The sequence below is a fragment of the Rhinolophus sinicus genome, chromosome 2, assembly GCF_057876585.1.
Source record: "Rhinolophus sinicus isolate RSI-liver-muscle chromosome 2, RSI-T2T, whole genome shotgun sequence".
Classification (NCBI taxonomy): domain Eukaryota; kingdom Metazoa; phylum Chordata; class Mammalia; order Chiroptera; family Rhinolophidae; genus Rhinolophus; species Rhinolophus sinicus.
The window spans coordinates 108,418,981-108,437,032 of record NC_142502.1 but is presented as its reverse complement, the minus strand read 5'-3'; positions in this window follow the sequence as shown (position 1 = coordinate 108,437,032).

Below are 18,052 nucleotides of genomic sequence, written 5' to 3'. Positions count from 1 at the left end.
GCCTTTACTCAGGCTGGTCAACTGTATTTCTTTTTCTTTCTTTCTTTCTTTCTTTCTTTCTTTCTTTCTTTCTTTCTTTCTTTCTTTCTTAAGTTTATTGGTATTTTAGTAAAGACATTCATTTCAGTTGTTTCTCTCTTCCATCTTGATCAACTGTATTTCTTTTTACAGTCTCTAAGAGTCTGGCAATTCATCCCTCTACTCAGACCACAAATCCCTCCAAGGAGACCCTTTTGGACAAGATCTGACATAATCCTGTCAGTTCTCTTTTTCTGGTGCACATCTGATCCACAAGAAACCTCATGAGTCTAATGCCCCCTGAAATCTGGGAAGGCTGGCAGCCCTCAGCCCAGCAGCCTCTCTTGTTACACCCTCAGGGAAGCTCGCCAGCCTTCTGCGGTTTTGTTTGTTTATTTGCTTGTTTTTTATTTTCAGAGAGGAGCCAGCCCCGACCTCAACCTCTCCTCCACATTGCAGGGAACATATATTAAACTCTTTGAGGGTACTACTTTCCCTGGGTCTGGAGTGAGGGAAATGCCTGTCTTAGATTTCCTCAAAAGGCAAACTATCTTCCCCTTTCATAACCCAGCTATGGTCCTGCCTTAGTGGGGACATTCCTAGGCTTGGGATTGTCCTCTGCTACCAAGGGACTCTGGCGCCTTCTCTCATTGTTTCCCTCTCTTGTATCTAGGAAGAGCCACAGACTTTTTAGTAGCTCAGTTGTCTTGGATAAGAGCCACTGTTTGCTTTCCAGGCTCACCCATGTTCCTCATATCTTCAGGGCATGTCAGAGGAGCTAACACACCCAGAGGCCTAGTGAAGCTGGCTAGCCTTCAATTTCTGCCTGAACTTCAGGCCCACATACCCAAGCCATGTACAGCAGGACTCCACCAGGATCCTGCCACTGCCGCTGTCAGTCTGTGTGGGAGCAGTATTTTAAGATTGAATTCCAAATTTTAACCTCAGGTTTTTTGGGTCTCACAAGCCTACGGGATGTGCAAATAGGGCCACCTTAAGGTAATAACCCAAACTTCAGTGTTTCTTCCCAGCCTCTGCAAAGTCCCCTTCTCTGCCCAAGTATTTCTGGGGTCTGAGGGAAGTCGCTCATGTGCTTGAAGGGGACCACAGTTTTGGCACCCCAAAATGTGCCCTTGCGATATTGATTTTAAGCTGATTATTAAGAAACAGAAGACTCAGAAAGAACCTTGACGCTTCCCCTTCAGGCGTAAGGGAACTCAGATAGAAAAACTTGCTTCATGAGGGGAATCAGCAAATTCGCCTTATTCTACTTGAATTAAGTGTGGATCCCCTCTGTGTCCCATTGTTTCTGCGTTGCCCAGCAGGAATTTGTTTACCACAGTTTCTCCTCTACCTGTGAATTGCCTGCTTTACCTTTGAAATCCCAGATCCCTACCCCTTTTCTCCTTTGCCCAAAATGGCACATAAACCTCAACTGCCCAATGTACCTTTGGGGTCTCATGTCTTACAGCAGCCCCGCATGCACATCTGTAATAAATTTTCTCCTGTTAACCTGTCTCATGTTACTTTGCTTAGTAGCCCAGCTAGAAGAACTTAGAAGGTGAGAGGGAAGTTATTTTTTGTGCCCCCACATGCTCATAAATCCAGGCACCCAGGAATACTGTAACTCTGCCTTTATCGCCTGCTGAGCACCACCCTACTGAACTGGAGCCCACGAGGGACTAAATCTGCATGGGGGGGTGTCCATGCCCAGTGGAGAAACCTCTTTCCTTGTCCTCATGCTCTCCTTCAGTGCCCCCCGCGCCCCTGGGTCCCCCACCTCATGTCTGCACACTCCAGAGTCCCCCCACCCCGTGCCTGCTCACTCCAGAGTCCCCCCACCCCGTGCCTGTGCACTCCGGGGTCCCTGGAGCCTGCAGAACCACAGTTCCCATGTTGACTTTCAGTCTCCTTGTTGCCTGGGATGGAGGCAGGACTGGACTAGGGGTGGCAGCAAACAACACACACTTACTCTTAGTGAACAGACATTCCCTGAATTCCTCTGCTGTGTAGCTACAGGGTGAAAAGATAAATGTGGTCTCTGTACCAATGGAATGTACAGCCTGATGCAAGACCCAAACACACACACACACACACACACACACACACACACACCCTTAATGATTCAGACTATGTCATTGGGTCAAGTTCATCGTACTTGGCTGTCACCTCTCAAGCAAAGAGAGGCTGACAGCCTGTCTTACACTAACACTCCTGACCCCCTGCTACATCGACCTCCTGGGGCCTAGTGTGGGAGATTAACCCTTGCTACGCTAAAAGGGTCTCCAGGAGAGCTTTCTTCCTCCACCTTCCCACAGCATTGTTTCCAAACTCTCCATTCTGTGCAACTAAACCAGGTGGTGAAGAGACTGGCCAGGCTGCTATGATCACCTCAAAAATGTAAGAGGTATTTGCCAATCCTGGGGAAAAGAGGGGCAGGCCAGCGCAGACATGAGAGGTAGGAAACTTGAGAGAAGGTAAAAGGAAGGAGGACTTGTGGAGGGGGACAGGGAAGGTTGAAAAGGAGGTGTGAGAGGAATGAGGGCGGTCTGGAGGACATTCTCTGTTGGTCTAGGGAATGCTATGCTGGAAGCACTTCTTGGATGCTTGCTGCAACCCAGAGACTGTTTGGATTTGGCCTTGAAAACCTTGAGTACTATCTTCCTTGGGGTTTTCTTTGAGGGTGAAAAGTCTTCCCAGCTCCCAAATGTCACCTAAAGATGTGTTCTTTCCTCACTGGCTATAGGTGAGGAAAGGACCTCCTGAAGAACATCCTGAGCCCCTTACCTGCCACATTCTGTCCCAAGTCTCCCCCACTACACCCCCTCTGCTGTGTAGCCCCCAGACACCCGGCTGAGGCTCCAGCTCAGTCTGACCATCAGTCAGGGTCGCACACCACCCTGGAAGTTTAGCTTGTTATTTAACAAGCTAAATAATAAGCTAAATAACAGATATATAACTTATTATTATTTTTTTACCATTAGACTTTCAGATTTCAGTTTTTTTCCCCTCTTCTTCCGCACCCCCCCCACCCCCCGCCGCCCCACTCAGGTTCAAGCCATTGATTCTCAGTCCAGTGCAAGGTGCAGCTCCCTGGTCCATGCTGGTATTATGAGCCTTGCGCTCTCCCCCCCCCCCCCCCCCAGGCAGTCAGTTGCTGGTCTGCTACTCACAGCAGCACAGGGTAGCTCATGCTGACTTTCAGCTGCTCACTGCAGCCCAGATCCAGGGAGAGCCGTTGTTCACAATCTTAGCTGCAGAGGGCGCAGCTCACTAGCTCATGTGGGAATCAAAAAGGCGACCTCGGCCTTAGGAGCACCGCACTCCAACCACCTGAGCCACCAGGCCAGCCCCAGATTTCAGTTTTTATTTGCTTACTTCCTAATTGGTTCTGTTGCTTGAATACAGAAACATTTAGTCCCTCCCTCTGTTAAACGTCTTTTTTTCTTCCCCTTTCTTCCACCTCCCCCCACCCCACACTCTGGTTCAAGCCATTGTTTCTCAGTCTAGTTGTGTAGGACACAGATCTCTGGCCCATGCTGGTGTTATGAGCCTTGCGCTCCACCCCCCCCCCCCCCCCCCCCCCCCGCTGAGGCAGTCGGTCGCCAGTCGTCAGTCAGCCGCTCACAGCAGCTCACAGCTGCTCACGGTGGCTGCTGGCCACTCACGCTGGCTGTCGGCTGTTCACACTGGCCATCGGGCACTCATGGTGGCACACGGTAGCCCGCTGCAGCCTCATGGCAGCCCATGGCAGCTTATGCCTACCTCCGGATGCTCATGGCAGCCCAGCTCCAGGGAGAGCTGTTGTTCACAATCTTAGCTGTAGAGGGCGCAGCTCACTGGCCCATGTGGGAATTGAACCAGCGGCCTTCAGCATTAGGAGCACGGAGCTCCAACCGCCTGAGCCACCAGGCAGCCCCTGTTAAGTGTCTTTTGACTTGAAAACACACATTGTGAAACATTAAGAGAAGATGCTACTTAATGGGATCATGTGATTCTTTTATCACGTGAGAGAGTCTTTCATAATTTGAAAAATTCCACTCTGTTTGCAAGTAGAATGTTCCAGAACTGATGTTATAAAGTCAGTTCAATAACTTAAAAGGCCAGTACCATTGTGGGGAAGATAGACCTCTGCAGAAAAGTTTTCTCCTCCACCCCCCATGCCCACCCTACAACTCCTCAGTCCAGGGTTTGCACAAGGGACTCAAGGCGGGAAAACTTCTGAGCCTGGGGGTTGTCTGCAGAAGGACACTGTGTTTGGCCCTGACTGTGGGTAGTGGTAGTGGACAGGTGACTCCTCCAGTGGAGAAGTTTGAACCCTGTTTTCCAGAGACATGATGTAAACCTAAAGCCTCCACTGTGTAGTGGTGACAGACTATTTCTTTGATGACTGGAGGGACTTGAACAGTATAGAGAACCACATGGGTCACTTTGTCTGTATCACTGTTACCCTCAGGTCAGGGCGCAGGTCATTGCGAAGTCCTTGTCAGTGGTTTCCGTGGAGTCTGGGTGAGAGATGCATGAGACGTCTGTTGGGCACTTCTCCCCCAGATGAATATGCCACAGATGGGGGTATAGTTTGTGGCATGATACCTAAAATTAGGAGTCTCGGATGTCATTGTGGATGCCTTGAATGGGACACAATGGTCTGTTACGGGAGCATAGTGGCAGAATTTAGCACTTGTGTGAGCCTCTGATTAAAACATTCTCAGCCCCTCTTCCCCGACCTCTGACCCTTAGGACGCCCCCTTCTGACAGGGAGGTTCTGGATCCTAGTCAGCACCAAGTCTGCTGTGTGTACTTCGGTTAGCTCCACCTAGGGGTGAAGAGCTGTGAAGTTCACAGGCAAGATCACCAAGAGGGGCAGTTTTTGCTGCCTCTGCTCCAGCCGTCATCATAGATTATCCATCCACCTGCCCTTCTGGTTTCCTGGCATGTGTTTGATTTAAAACTAGGAGCACATGAAAAACAGCCTTATTATTATTTATAGGCACCTCTGCCTCTCATCTCACATCCCCTTCATATCATCCATATACAAATCTAATCAAGCCCAGGCTCAACTTTTAAAAAGCCTTTCCAGAACCTACTGGATAAGATCCAAACCTCTTGGCATGGCAGGCAAGTCCCTTCAGGAAAGCCTGTTCAATCTCACGAAAACCTTTCATAGAAGACTGCTGGTGTTCATATAACAGCCATGCTTACTTTCTTGCTGCCAAAGCTTTTATAAATTTTATTTATTTATTGTTTCAGAGCTGCCCTCTCATATATTCAGAGGCCCTCACAGCCCAGAGACATAGCACTATGATTGGTATAAGCCAGCAATGCCGCTTCCATTACTCTTGCCATGACAGATTCAGGAATGACACGGGGGGGAGCTGAGTGGGGCTCTTCTGGGAAAGGCTTTCTGCCTCTGGACATGGTTGTTGAGAATGTGGTGTCTGCAGCTGCAGCAGGCAACCAAGGCCTATGAGAGAGAATGCCAGAACACTCAGGATGGGGGAGCAGAAAGAGGAAAAGAAATTGAGTCCTTGATGACATCATCAAGCCACCAAATCAACCTGGAACCTTCCAGAGTTTTTGTTTAAGCTTCTTCTGATACTTGCAGTCATAAGCATTCTGACTAACAAACTTGCCCAATATCATCTTTTGCAATTCACCTTTTCTTTCCCTCTGCTTTAAGCCTGTGGTGGTCTCTCTCACCTCCATGCTCTTGCACATAATAGTTCCCTTTGTCTGGAAAGCTCCCTTCCTGCCTTTCTGCCTGGAAACTGTATTCATCCTTCCCATGTTGCTCACGTGTGACTTCCTCAGGTGAGGTCTTTGTACTTCCCTAGGCAGACTCAGGGGAAGCCACCCCTCTGTCCTCATTGACCCCCATTGCTCCAATCTCGGTGGCAGCAATGCTTCCATTTGTGGAACAGATAAGAACTTCTCGTCTTCTTGTGGCTACTCACTCATGGGTCGTGAAAGAATTTGCAAAGGTGCGTAGAGCTGTCCCCCTACGAGATCACCGGTTAAAGATAGTGGAACGACCAGGTGCCAGAAAAATCCGCCGGGAGGCTCTATCTAGAAACTGGATTGAGTTGGGGGCTTGTACATCTCTATGCCCCTGCACAGCTCTGAAGCAGTTACAGAAGACGGACTCTCGTCCCAATTTCCAAAGATTTTTCATTGCTGATCAGAGATGGGGGAATGAAGTGAGAAGGCAGATTGTAATGGTGGCACCAATTTTTCTATTTTGAAATTTGGATCTCTGGTATAATTCAATTTAATAAGTGTAATTTAGCTTGAGACTTTTTGAAAGCGTCCTTTTCTTTCTTTTCTTTGCCTCCTTTCCGCCAGGTTTGATGGCTGTGCTTGCTGTACATTTACTATGCAGACCAGTTTTAGTGTTTCTATTTATTTCAGCCCAGTGCTGGCCCTATGACTTGGGAGATGTTTTGCATCTCTATGGGATCCACTCCTGGTTGCAACTTAAATCTACATAACATATGTAAAGGTTGTGATAACCAGTTTAACCATTCCCTCCACCCCAATGGACAAAGCTAGACTCAATAGAAAATTCCACTACAGGCAGAAGCAATTTACATCCTAGTTAGAAAATATAAAACTTGAGACCAAAGACTCAACACAGTAGTTTGCAGTAGTTTCCAGCAGACTCTGCCCAGCCGACCCTCCTCTTATTTTAATAAATCTTCCTTCTGTATTTCTACCTGATTTGTGAATTATTTCACAAGTTTTGTGAGAAGCCACAACACTTCTCTTATCAAAATCATGCTATGAGCAAAAGTATCTCCAAACCTTTTACGAAGCTATCTAATGGGCAAATTCAAGCATTTCATAGGCATCCATTATTTGGGGGGGAGGAGGAGAATAAATTTGTAAAACATTTAGAATTTTAAATTAAAAATCTGTTTTTGTTATGAAAAATTTCAAACATATTTAAAAGGAGAGACAATGCTATAATAAACTCCATTGTACCCACGGCCTGGCTGTGGCGCATAAACTCATCACTAATCCTGGTTCATCCACTGCCAGCCCCACATTCTGATGGTTTTGAGGCAGTCTCAGACATTATGTTATTTCAGCCATTAATACTTTACTCTGGATCTCTCAGAGGGACCACTCTCTTTTATGAAAAATGTAACCACAATACCATTATCATACCTCAAATATCAACATTAATTCCTTCATGGTATTGTTAGGTAGAAGCTAGAAAATGTTAGAGAAGGAGGAAGGGTGGGAGGCGGTCCACAGTGCCTACAGAAAAAGGTCTTAACTAGCTTTGATTAACTGCCTCCAGCCACGTATCTGTTTTTACAACAACGCATGACAAGAGGTGGTCTGGAGCAAGAGAAGGATCGGGGTCAACACACCTCTACCCATCTTAGGAGGTCACGCCCTCCCATGGAAGAGCATGCACCACCTTTTCCCACCAAATCAATATGTAACTCCCTCACCCCACCCAGCAAACTGTAAGTACTTGAGACAAGCGCTCTCTCTCTTGCCCGTCTCTCTCTCTCTCCCTCCCTTCTTCTCCTACCTCTCCTAAGCCTTTCTGTCTCCCACCTGGGCTAGGCCCATTCTCTTCCCCGAGAACATGTCACTAACAAACCTGCTTGCATACGAATCAGCTTGCCGACCTTTGATTCTTCACTGTGCCGGCAGGAAGAACCAAGACTCCCGTAACAGTATCATTAAATGTCCAGTCAGGGTTAAAGGATTAATTTTCTGTTCTGATTATTTTACACACACACACACACACACACACACACACACACACACACACACACACACAGAGTTTCTTGGAAAATCGGGGTCCAAATAAGATCCACGTATTGCAGTTTGTTGATATGCCTCAAGTCTCTTTTAAAAATTATTTAAGGGGCCGGCCGGTGGCTCAGGTGGTTGGAGCTCCGTGCTCCTGGCTCCGAGGGCTGCCAGTTGGATTCCCGCATGGGCCAGTGGGCTCTCAACCACAAGGTTGCCAGTTCGATTCCTCGAGTCCCGCAGGGGATGGTGGGCTGCGCCCCCTGCAGCTAAGATTGAACACAGCACCTTGGGCTGGGCTGCCGCTGGGCTCCCAGATGGCTCAGTTGGTTGGAGCGCGTCCTCTCCACCACGGGATTGCGGTTCGACTCCCGCAGGGGATGGTGGGCTGCACCCCCTATGACTAGCGATGGCGACTGGCGATGGTGACTGGCGATGGCAGCTGGACCTGGAGCTGGGCCGTGCCCTCTCACTGCCTTCCACATACATGAATCAGAGGATAGTGATTTCCTCCTCACATGCAGGGGTAGACTCCAACTAATACAAGCCATTTGGAGCATGACATTTAGCTGGTGACAGCCATTGGTCCTGGGCCGGTAAGCTTCGCCATAAAACTGATGAAGAACTTCACCCCACGCTTGAAGATGAGTTTCTCTCTTACTTGAAGGAAAAACCATGAAGCCCAGTTGCCACGGGTAGCCATTTTGCAACCATAAGGTGAAACACCCTTATCCAGGAGCCAATGCTAAGGACCAGATTAGAGAGACAGAAAGAACCTAGGTCTTCAATGACATTTTGAACCCCAATCATACCAAGACTTTAATCCATCCCATCCCTGGATTTATTTGCCTTTTGTTTTGTTTTTTAATGACAGTGCCTCTAAGTATGGCTAAGTTTCCTCAAATCCTTAATTTTGCCAGTCCATTTACGGGGGCAAATGTTCTCCATCAAAAGCGAACTTAAGAAGACCCTCCTATGTTCGTGGTGTGAGTGTAAACTGGTCCAATGTCTATGGAAGGCAATTAGCCTACTATAAAAATCACAAATTCCCTTTCACTCAGCAAGTCTACTCCTATGAATCTTCCCTACACACTCAATCCTGTGCAACACGACTCCTGTACAAGATGGCTTGCTGGAGCACTGCTTGTGCAAAACTCAAGTGGCTATGAATAGGAGGCTGGTTTTTAAAAATGATGGTATTTTCATACAATGGAAGGCTATGCAGCTGTAAAAAAGATATGCGGGCTTTTTCTATACTGATATCAAACAATACCCAAGTTATACTGATACGTGAAAAAAGCAGGGAACAGAATAGTGTGTATATAGAGCATGCTTCCTTTTGTTTAACAAGAGGAAAAATATGTGTTCATGTGTGTATACGCGTGTTATGAATTTGCATGTATATGTATAGAAGGGTATGAAGAATGTAAGTGGAAGGATGTAAAGAACCACTGGTGTCACTGTCTTTGGGGAAGGGACCAGGATCCCGGGAGTGGGATATGGGGAGAGGGAAGGTTCACTGCAGGTACTTTCAGACTGTTTACATTTTGAACTGTGGGAATGTACTACCTACTGAAAATAAATTAAATTATATAAATATAAAATAAAATACTGTAAGGGCTTAACCAAGGGATTAGGAGGGACCCTTTTCAGAACACACACTACGGCTGCCATGACCTCCATTCCCTTGGCCTGCAGGATGTCTCGCTCCCCTGGCTCCCTTCAGACTCACTGACCGTTCCTGTAACAGTGACCCTATATCTTCTATTTTGAGGTTTAAACCTCTCGTGCAATTCAATTTGACAGTGTGGTTTGGCTTGGGAATTTTTGAAAGTTTTTCTTTTCTTTGCTTCTCTTTCATCCCGCTAAACCTTAATTATTCTGTTTACTATACATTTATTATCATACCAGTTTCAATGGTTCTGTTTACTTCGTGCATGTCTGGCCCAGTGACTTGGGAGAGGTTTTTGCATCTGTATGGGATCCACACCTGATTCTGAGGCAGGCCAGCCTCTGGGAAGTGCCTTTTTCCTGGGGTTGCCTAACCAACTTCACCTTTCCTTTGTTCTGCCTCTCCTTGCACGCCTATAAAACCTTTTGATGATATTAGTAAGAGTGGGAAGGCAGTCTTTGTGACAAGGAGTCCGGAGTCTGCTGTCTTCCTTTAATGCTGGCATTTTGGAATAAATCTGCTTTTCTTTTCACCAACCCCACCTTTCGAGTTTTGGCTTTTGTGGGGCAAGCAGCCGGACATTTTGCGCGGTAACATTCCAGCTCTGCACATATGCTGGCAACATTTCCCCTGCCCATCCCTAGACTTGGTGCTCCTCAGGGCTTAGCCTGTGTCCCTTCTCTTGTCCTTCTACACCAGGGTTTCTCTCTCATCCCTCCGCCACGGGACCTCAGTTCTTGGCACATTGCCCTCATGTGTCTGTGCAAGGCCCTTATTTTGTTTATTCCATTTTACTCCACCCTTAATTCTATTTCCCTTTACACTGAGCAGCCATTCTAGTGTGCAGCATGTCTCTCCTTTTGCTTAAATGTGTTTTTGTAAACTGTATTGATTGCTGCTTTGTGTGCATGGACTCAACTTATACAGTATCAAAATAGCATCATGTTATAATTCTCATTCAACTTTTTACTTTGTCATTCAGTGCTATATGTTTAAGATCCATCAGTATTGTTGTCTTAGGGAACTGAACCAAGCCCATTAACTCATTTATTTATTCTTTTATTTGATCAACAGCCATTTATTGAATACTTGCTATGTGCCAGCCCTGAGGATAGAGTAGGTGAGCAGAAGTGGATGGAGCTGGTGGGGCTGAGAGGTAAACAGTGGTGGGATCATGAGGGCAGACGAGGCTGCAGGGGTTGGCAGAGGTTCTGTAGGTCATGTTTGTGAATTTTATCTTCATTACAGGAGAACAAAGGGAATAATTAGAGAGTTTAGTCAGGGAATAGCATGATCCAAGGTTCATTTTGAAGAGTTTCCTCTGTCTGTACTGTGAAGGATTAATTGAAGTTTCCCAGGGTGAAGGCAAGTGGTCTCTGCATTATTTCTGGCAAGACAGCATGTAAATTAGGAGGGCTGATAGAGGAGATGGAAAGACATTTCTATATCTGAGAAATTATTAGGGAGTGAAATCTACAGAAACTGGTGATAGTTTGGATATGGGAATAAAAGAGAGAAAGATGTCAAGGCAACTCTAAGAAACCAGGCTTGTTAGTTGCATGGTGATGGCCAATTTTCTGAGAGAAGGAACACAGAAGAGGTCCAGTTTGGGTAGCAAGGAGAAGAGGTAGATTTTTGATGTGCAAATTATTTTTTTAAAACCTTCAAGAATAATAAATTATTGCTTTTTTGTGTGTATATGTGTGAGAGAATAATTGTTTATTATTGTTTTAAGCTATTAACTTTTGGGGTAATTTGTTACACAACAATAGGTAACTAACACTATGGATTTTTACCAAATTGGAAGCTTTTGTTTGATAAAATATGATTTAAAATATTAGGTTGGTGCAAAAGTAATTGCAGTTTTGGACTGTGAATTTTAAATCATTATACTAGGCTCAAACATGTCTTTATTAATCAAAATAGGAACCATTACAATCAACACATTTTTGCCAATGAGCAATAAATTTGTTTATTCTTGTTGCATAAAAATCCATGTTTCGTCAAATCCTGCTGGTTGTGGAAGTGTTTTCTCTGCAAAAAGTTGTCGAGATGCTTGAAGAAGTGGTAGTCAGTTGGAGAGGTCAGGTGAATATGGCGGATGAGGCAAAACTTCGTAGCCCAATTCGTTCAACTTTTGAAGCATTGGTTGTGCTACATGTGGTTGGGCATTGTCGTGGAGAAGAATTGGGCCCTTTTCTGTTGATGAATGCTGGCTGCAGGTGTTGCAGTTTTCTGTTCAGCTCATCGATTTGCTGGGCACACTTCTCAGATGTAATGGTTTTGCCAGGATTCAGAAAGCTGTAGTGGATCAGATTGGCTGCAGACCACCAAACAGTGACTATGGACTCTTTTTGGGGGGTGCAAGTTTGGCTTTGGGAAGTGCTTTGGAGCTGTGTCCACCTCTGTGAACCCTGTGGTTTCTCCTGTTGGTCCCCTCTAGACTGCACCTGGCTTGAGTTGTTCCACCTGTGGGGAATCTTACTCGTCATTGGCTGACCAGCCATCTTTTTGGGGTCCAAACAGGGAGACATGAGGTGCAAGCACAAAGGTGAAGCAAAGTCCCTGAATGGATCCGTCGCACAGAATATCCTTTCTTTAGGGGCAGGTACAATGAGACAGAAGGGTAGGCTGCTGCGTGGCAACACTAATGCAAGTAGGAACCTCAAATAGAAAGCTATAACTATAAATGCTCCAAAATTGCAGTGACTAATTTGCTATCCAGCTGCTTTCACATAGATAACTCCATGGAACCATGCTTCAGGTGGAGTAGGAATCTTTTTAATGCCAACTGATAATGGGGACAACATAGGGTCCAGCTAGACTCTGATATAGAGATATCATCAACTGACCTTCATAAATCATAGGTCTTTGTGACGTTCAAAGGAAATAATGTAGAAAAGGGTTCAGGAGCACAAAAGAGCTATGCAAATGTATCAAGGATTATACATCAGTCAGGAAAAGTTACGTTTTAGTATGGTGACAAAAACTCCAAACTCTTCCAGGCTCACAACATCTAGGGTTTATTTTTTTGCTCATGCTGTACGTCTATTTCATGTTGGTTGTGTTTCTGTCCCTGTCATCTCACACCAGGACCCAGAGGGAGTCATGGAGAACTACACACTGGCCTTTGAAGCTACTTCCTGGATGTAACATATGTCACTTCTGCTCACATTTCATTGGCTAGAGCAGGTCACATGGCCAAACTTGACATTAAGTAGTGACAAAATGTATTCCTCCTATATTTTTGCTTGTTCCATTATTCTTCCTTCCTTCCCAATGTTCCAAGATTCCTTCTTTTATTATCTCCTTTTTGTTTTAATAATTTATTTTAGTCATTCTTTTAGGGCAGGTATGCTGATGACAATTTCTCTTAATTTTCTTTCTCTAAGAATATCTTGATTTCCTCTTCATTCCTAAAGGATATTTTAAATTAATGTGGGATTCTGGGCTGATAGTTCTTTTCCTTCAGCACATGAAAATGCTGTGCTACTTTCTTCTGGCTTCCATGGCTTTTGTCATTTGAATTGCTTTCCTCCTATAGGTAATGTGTCATTTCTTGCTGCTTTCAAGATTTTTTATCTTTGTTTTTTGAGAGTTTCATTATAATGTGCCTTAATGTGGATTTGTTTGACTTTATTCTGTTTCTGGTTTGTTCAACCTCTTGAATCTGTAGGTTTATGTCTTTTGCCAAATTTAGGAAATTTTCAGCTATTATTTTTTCAAATTCTTTTTCAGGTTACTCTCCTTCTGAGACCCCAATGACACAAATGTTAGGTCTTTTGTTATAGTCATAGGTTCTCTCCGTTTTGCTATTGAGCCCATTCAGTGAACTTTTAATTTTCATTATGGAATTTTTCAGTTCTAAAAAAAGAGCCCTGTTAGAGGGGCTCTTTGCTATTGAGCAGGGATGAAAGTCTGGAATCCTCATTTAGTCATCTTTGATCCCACCTCAGGAAGGGAGAGGAGGCCTTCCAGGGGTGTTTTGTTATAGCCAGGTACCAGAGGAAGTCTAGGTTCCTCAGTCAGCCCTTGCTGATTGGAGTAGGGAGGGAGCCACATTTTTTTCCATGGTGTTTGGCTGGGATAGGGCCATTATTGTCTCAGTTTTTTTCTCTTGCTAAGTTCAAATGATTATTTTTTAAATATAAAATTCATTAAGCTCATTATAAAAAATTAAAATATACAGAAAAGTACAAAGTATAAAGTAAAACTTCATTTCCTTCCCCATCCCTAGGCGTCTATGATTTCCTCCAAATGTTGTTCTATAGCATTCACATAGCTCCACACACATACGTATTTATGGACACATATACACTACTCAGGTTCCCCAGTCTTTCTGTGTCTCTGCTTGTTGGCTTTCTCTAGTGCCATGAGAGCTTGCTCAGTCATTGAAGGCAGCCTAGAAGTGCCATAGAATTAATATATGCAAGGGCAACCCCTCCCACCAATGAGAGACAAGACTTTGTGGGAGAAATGAATGTTTGTATCCTTTCCCCCAAAATTCATATGTTGAAACCCTAATCCCAAATGTGATGGGATATGGAGGTGGGGCCTTTGGGAGTTAATTAGATTTTGATGAGATTATATGGATGGGGGCCCCATGATGGGATTAGTGCTTTTAGAAGAAGGGGAAGAGATTTCCAGACAAGATGGTGGTGTAGGTAAATGCTGTGCTTTCATCCTCTCATGACCACATTAAAATTACAACTACACTACAGAACAACCATCACTGAGAATCTCCTGAAATCTAACTTAACAGAAGTCCTACAACTAGAGACATACAGAAGAAATCACTTCAAGACTGGTGGGAGAGGCAGAGACATGGAATGAGCAGATTCTACACCCACGTATGACAGTTAAAAATCAGGAGAGATAGCTCAGCTGTGGAAATCATCTCTGAGGAGCGAGGGGTCCCAGTGCTGGGAAGAGAAGTCCCAAAACCTCTGGCTGAAAAAAACCAGTGGAGAGTGTGGCTGAGACAGAGGGCAGCTGGAATCCCAGATATTCTTATTAAAGGGCTTGTGCAAGGACTTACTTGCTGATGGACTCATTTTCTCTGAGTTCCAGTGCTAAAGCAGCAGCTTGAAAGGTGCCAGGGACATACAGGGAGGAACCGAATTGTCTTGCTTCAAGGTAAGGGCTATTGGGGCCGCTTTCTCCCAGACAGAAATGCTGGCAGAAGCCATAGTTTCTTTGTTGAGCCCTCCCCTACCCAGTGTGCAGATGCAGGCAGTCATCATATCTGAGTCTTCTTCAACCTGGTGGGGTGAATCCCTGAGACCCTGTCCCACCTAACGTGCAGGCCCACTTAAGTCATTTCCAGTGGCTTTTCCATATAAATGGCCTGTCTTGGCTCATGCTGTGGACTTTCCTAAAATTTCTCAAAGGTTTGCAAACCCTAAACAAGCAGCATCTGGCCTCAGTGTGTCCTGTACCTCTGGCTTAGCACTAGTTGTAGCCAGCCTTAGTTCACAGCTTAGCCTCTCCTAGGCACCTCCAAGCCAAGTGTGGGTGGCAGCCATGTGTGGATTGCTTTGTGGCTCATGCCAGGTGGTTCTGGGGCCAGCACACCCAGTGGCTGACTTCAGACTGATCTGGAGCACCACCCAGGTGCCTCTGTGTACAACACACAAAAATGGCAGACTTGGCAGGCACCAGAGTCATGTTGAGTTGAATCCTGCTTCATAGTGTGAACCTCTGCACAACAGCTCTTGCACTATAGTCACGGTCAGTCCTCACAACCAACCAGCCTGAGGGTCAATCCCTCTCATTGATGTGCAAACAGCAACCAAGTTTCAACTACAACAGAAGAACACACACAACCCAAACAAGGGACACTCTTGGAGCACTCAGCTAAGGTGACCGTGGAGAACGTGCTACTGGACCTCACAGGACACCTACTTCAGAAGGCCACTCTATTAAGACTGGGAGATATAGCAGCCCTACCTGATACATAGAAATAAACACAGAGAGGCAGCCAAAATGGACTTATAATTCAGAACACTGTTCAGTTCAGAACACTGATTATAAGGATGCTAAGTGAGATGTCAGTGAGAACTTCGATAAAAACATAGGAAAAATAAAAATGGAGACAGAAAACATATAAAAGAACCATTCAGTAATAAAGAATACAACTGAAATAAAGAACACATTAGAGGGAATCAACAGTAGATTAGGTGAAGCAGAGAATTGAATCAGTGAGTTAGAAGACAAGGTAGCAAAAAACACTGAATCAGAACAGCAAAAAGAAAAAAAAAATCTGAAAAATTGAGGATAGTTTAAGGGGCCTCTGGACAACATCAAACGTACCAACAATAGCATCACAGGGGTGCCAGAAGGAAAAGAGAAAGAGCAAGGAATTGAAAACCTATTTGAAGATATAATGACAGAAAGCTTCCTCACTTTGGTGTAGGAAAGAGACAAACAAACCCAGGAAGTACAGAGAGTCCCAAACAAGATGAATCCAAAGAGGCCCACACCAAGATACATCATAATTAAAGTTAAAGGTTAAAGAGAGAATCTTAAAAGCAGAAAGAGAAAAACAGTTAGTTACCTACAAGGGAGCTCCCATAAGATTGTCAGCTGATATCTTGACGGAAACTTTGCAGGCAAGAAGGGATTGGCATGAAATATTCAAAGTGATGAAAAGTAAGGACCTACAACCAAGATGACTCTACCCAGCAAAGCTATCATTTAGAATTGAAGGACAGATAAAGAGCTTCACAGATAAGAAAAGCTGAAGGAGTTCATCACCACCTAGCCAATATTATAAGAAATGTTAAAGGGACTACTTTAAGAACAAGGAAAAAAGATAAAAAAATATGAATAATATAATGGTAATAACTACATCTCTGTCAACAATTACTTTAAATGTAAATGGATTAAATGCTCCAATCAAAAGACATAGCGTGGCTGAATGAATAAGAAAAGAAGGCCCATAAGAAAACAAGACCCTTACATATGCTGTCTATAAGAGGCTCACTTCAGATTGAAAGACACACACAGATGGAAAGTAAAGGGATGGAAAAAGATATTTCATGAAATTGGAAATGAAAAATAAAAAGCTGGGGTAGCAATATTTATACCAGACAAAATAGACTTTAAAACAAAGGCTATAACAAGAGACAAAGAAGGACCCAGTAATCCCACTTCTGGGTATTTATCTGAAGAAACCGAAAATGCTACTTCAAGGGGACAGGTGCATCCATATGCTCATTGCAGCACTATTTACAGCAGCCAAGATGTGGAGGCAGCCTGGGTGTCCATCATTGGATGAATGGATAAAGAAGAGGTGGTGGATATATATAATGGAATATTACTCAGCCATAAAAAAGAATGAAATCTTGGGGTGGCCGGATGGCTCAGTTGGTTAGAGAGCGAGCTCTGAACAACAGAGTTGCTGGTTCAATTCCCACATGGGCCAATGAGCTGCACCCTCCACAACTAGATTGAAGACAATGAGCTGCAACTGAGCTTTCAGAGGAGCAGCTGGATGGTTCAGTTGGTTAGAGCACAAGCTCTCAACAACAAGGTTGCTGGTTCAATTCCCCCATGGATGGTGGGCTGCGCCCCCTGCAATTAAGATTAAAAACGGCGACTGTACTTGAAGCTGAGCTGCGCCTTCCACAACTAGATTGAAGGACAGTGACTTGGAGCTGATGGGCCCTGCAGAAACACACTGTTCCCTAATATTTCCCAGTAAAATTAAAAGGAAACACAACATTTCTTTCTTTCAGGAAGTGAAAGGACTTCTCTTATTAAAAAAAAAGGGCTAGCCTAGTGGCTCAGGCAGTTGGAGCTCTGTGCTCCTAATGCCGAAGGCTGCCAGTTCGATTCCCACATGGGCCAGTGGTCTCTCCACCACAAGGTTGCCGGTTCGACTCCTCGAATCCCACGGGGGATGGTGGGCTCTGCCCCCTGCAACTAAGATTGAACACGGCACCTTGAGCTGAGCTGCGGCTGAGCTCCAGATGGCTCAGTTGGTTGGAGCGCGTCCTCTCAACCACAAGGTTGCCAGTTCAACTCCCACAAGGGATGGTGGGCTGTGCCCCCTGCAACTAGAAACGGCAACTGGAACTGTAGCTGAACTGCGCCCTCCACAACTATGATTGAAAGGACAACACCTTGACTTGGAAAAAATCCTAGAAATATACACTGCTCCTCAACAAAGCCCTGTTAAAAAAATTAAAAAAAAAAAAAAAGAAGAAAGAAATCTTGCCATCTGCAACAACATAGATGAACCTGGATTGAGGGTATTGTGCTGAGTGGAGTAAGTCAGACAGAGAAAGATAACTGCCACATGATTTCCCTTATATGTGGAATCTGAAGAACAAAATAAACTAACAACCAAAGCAGAAACAAACTCATGGATACAGAGAACAAACTGATGGTTGCCAGATGGACGGGGAGTTGGGAGGATGGGTGAAAAAGGGGAAGGAATTAAGAAGTACAAATTAGTATTTATAAAATAGTCATGGAGATGTAAAGTACAGCATATGAAATATATTCGATAATATTGTAATAACTGTGTATAGAGTCCTGTAGGCACTAGATTTATCAGGGTGATCACCTCATAAGTTATATAAACGT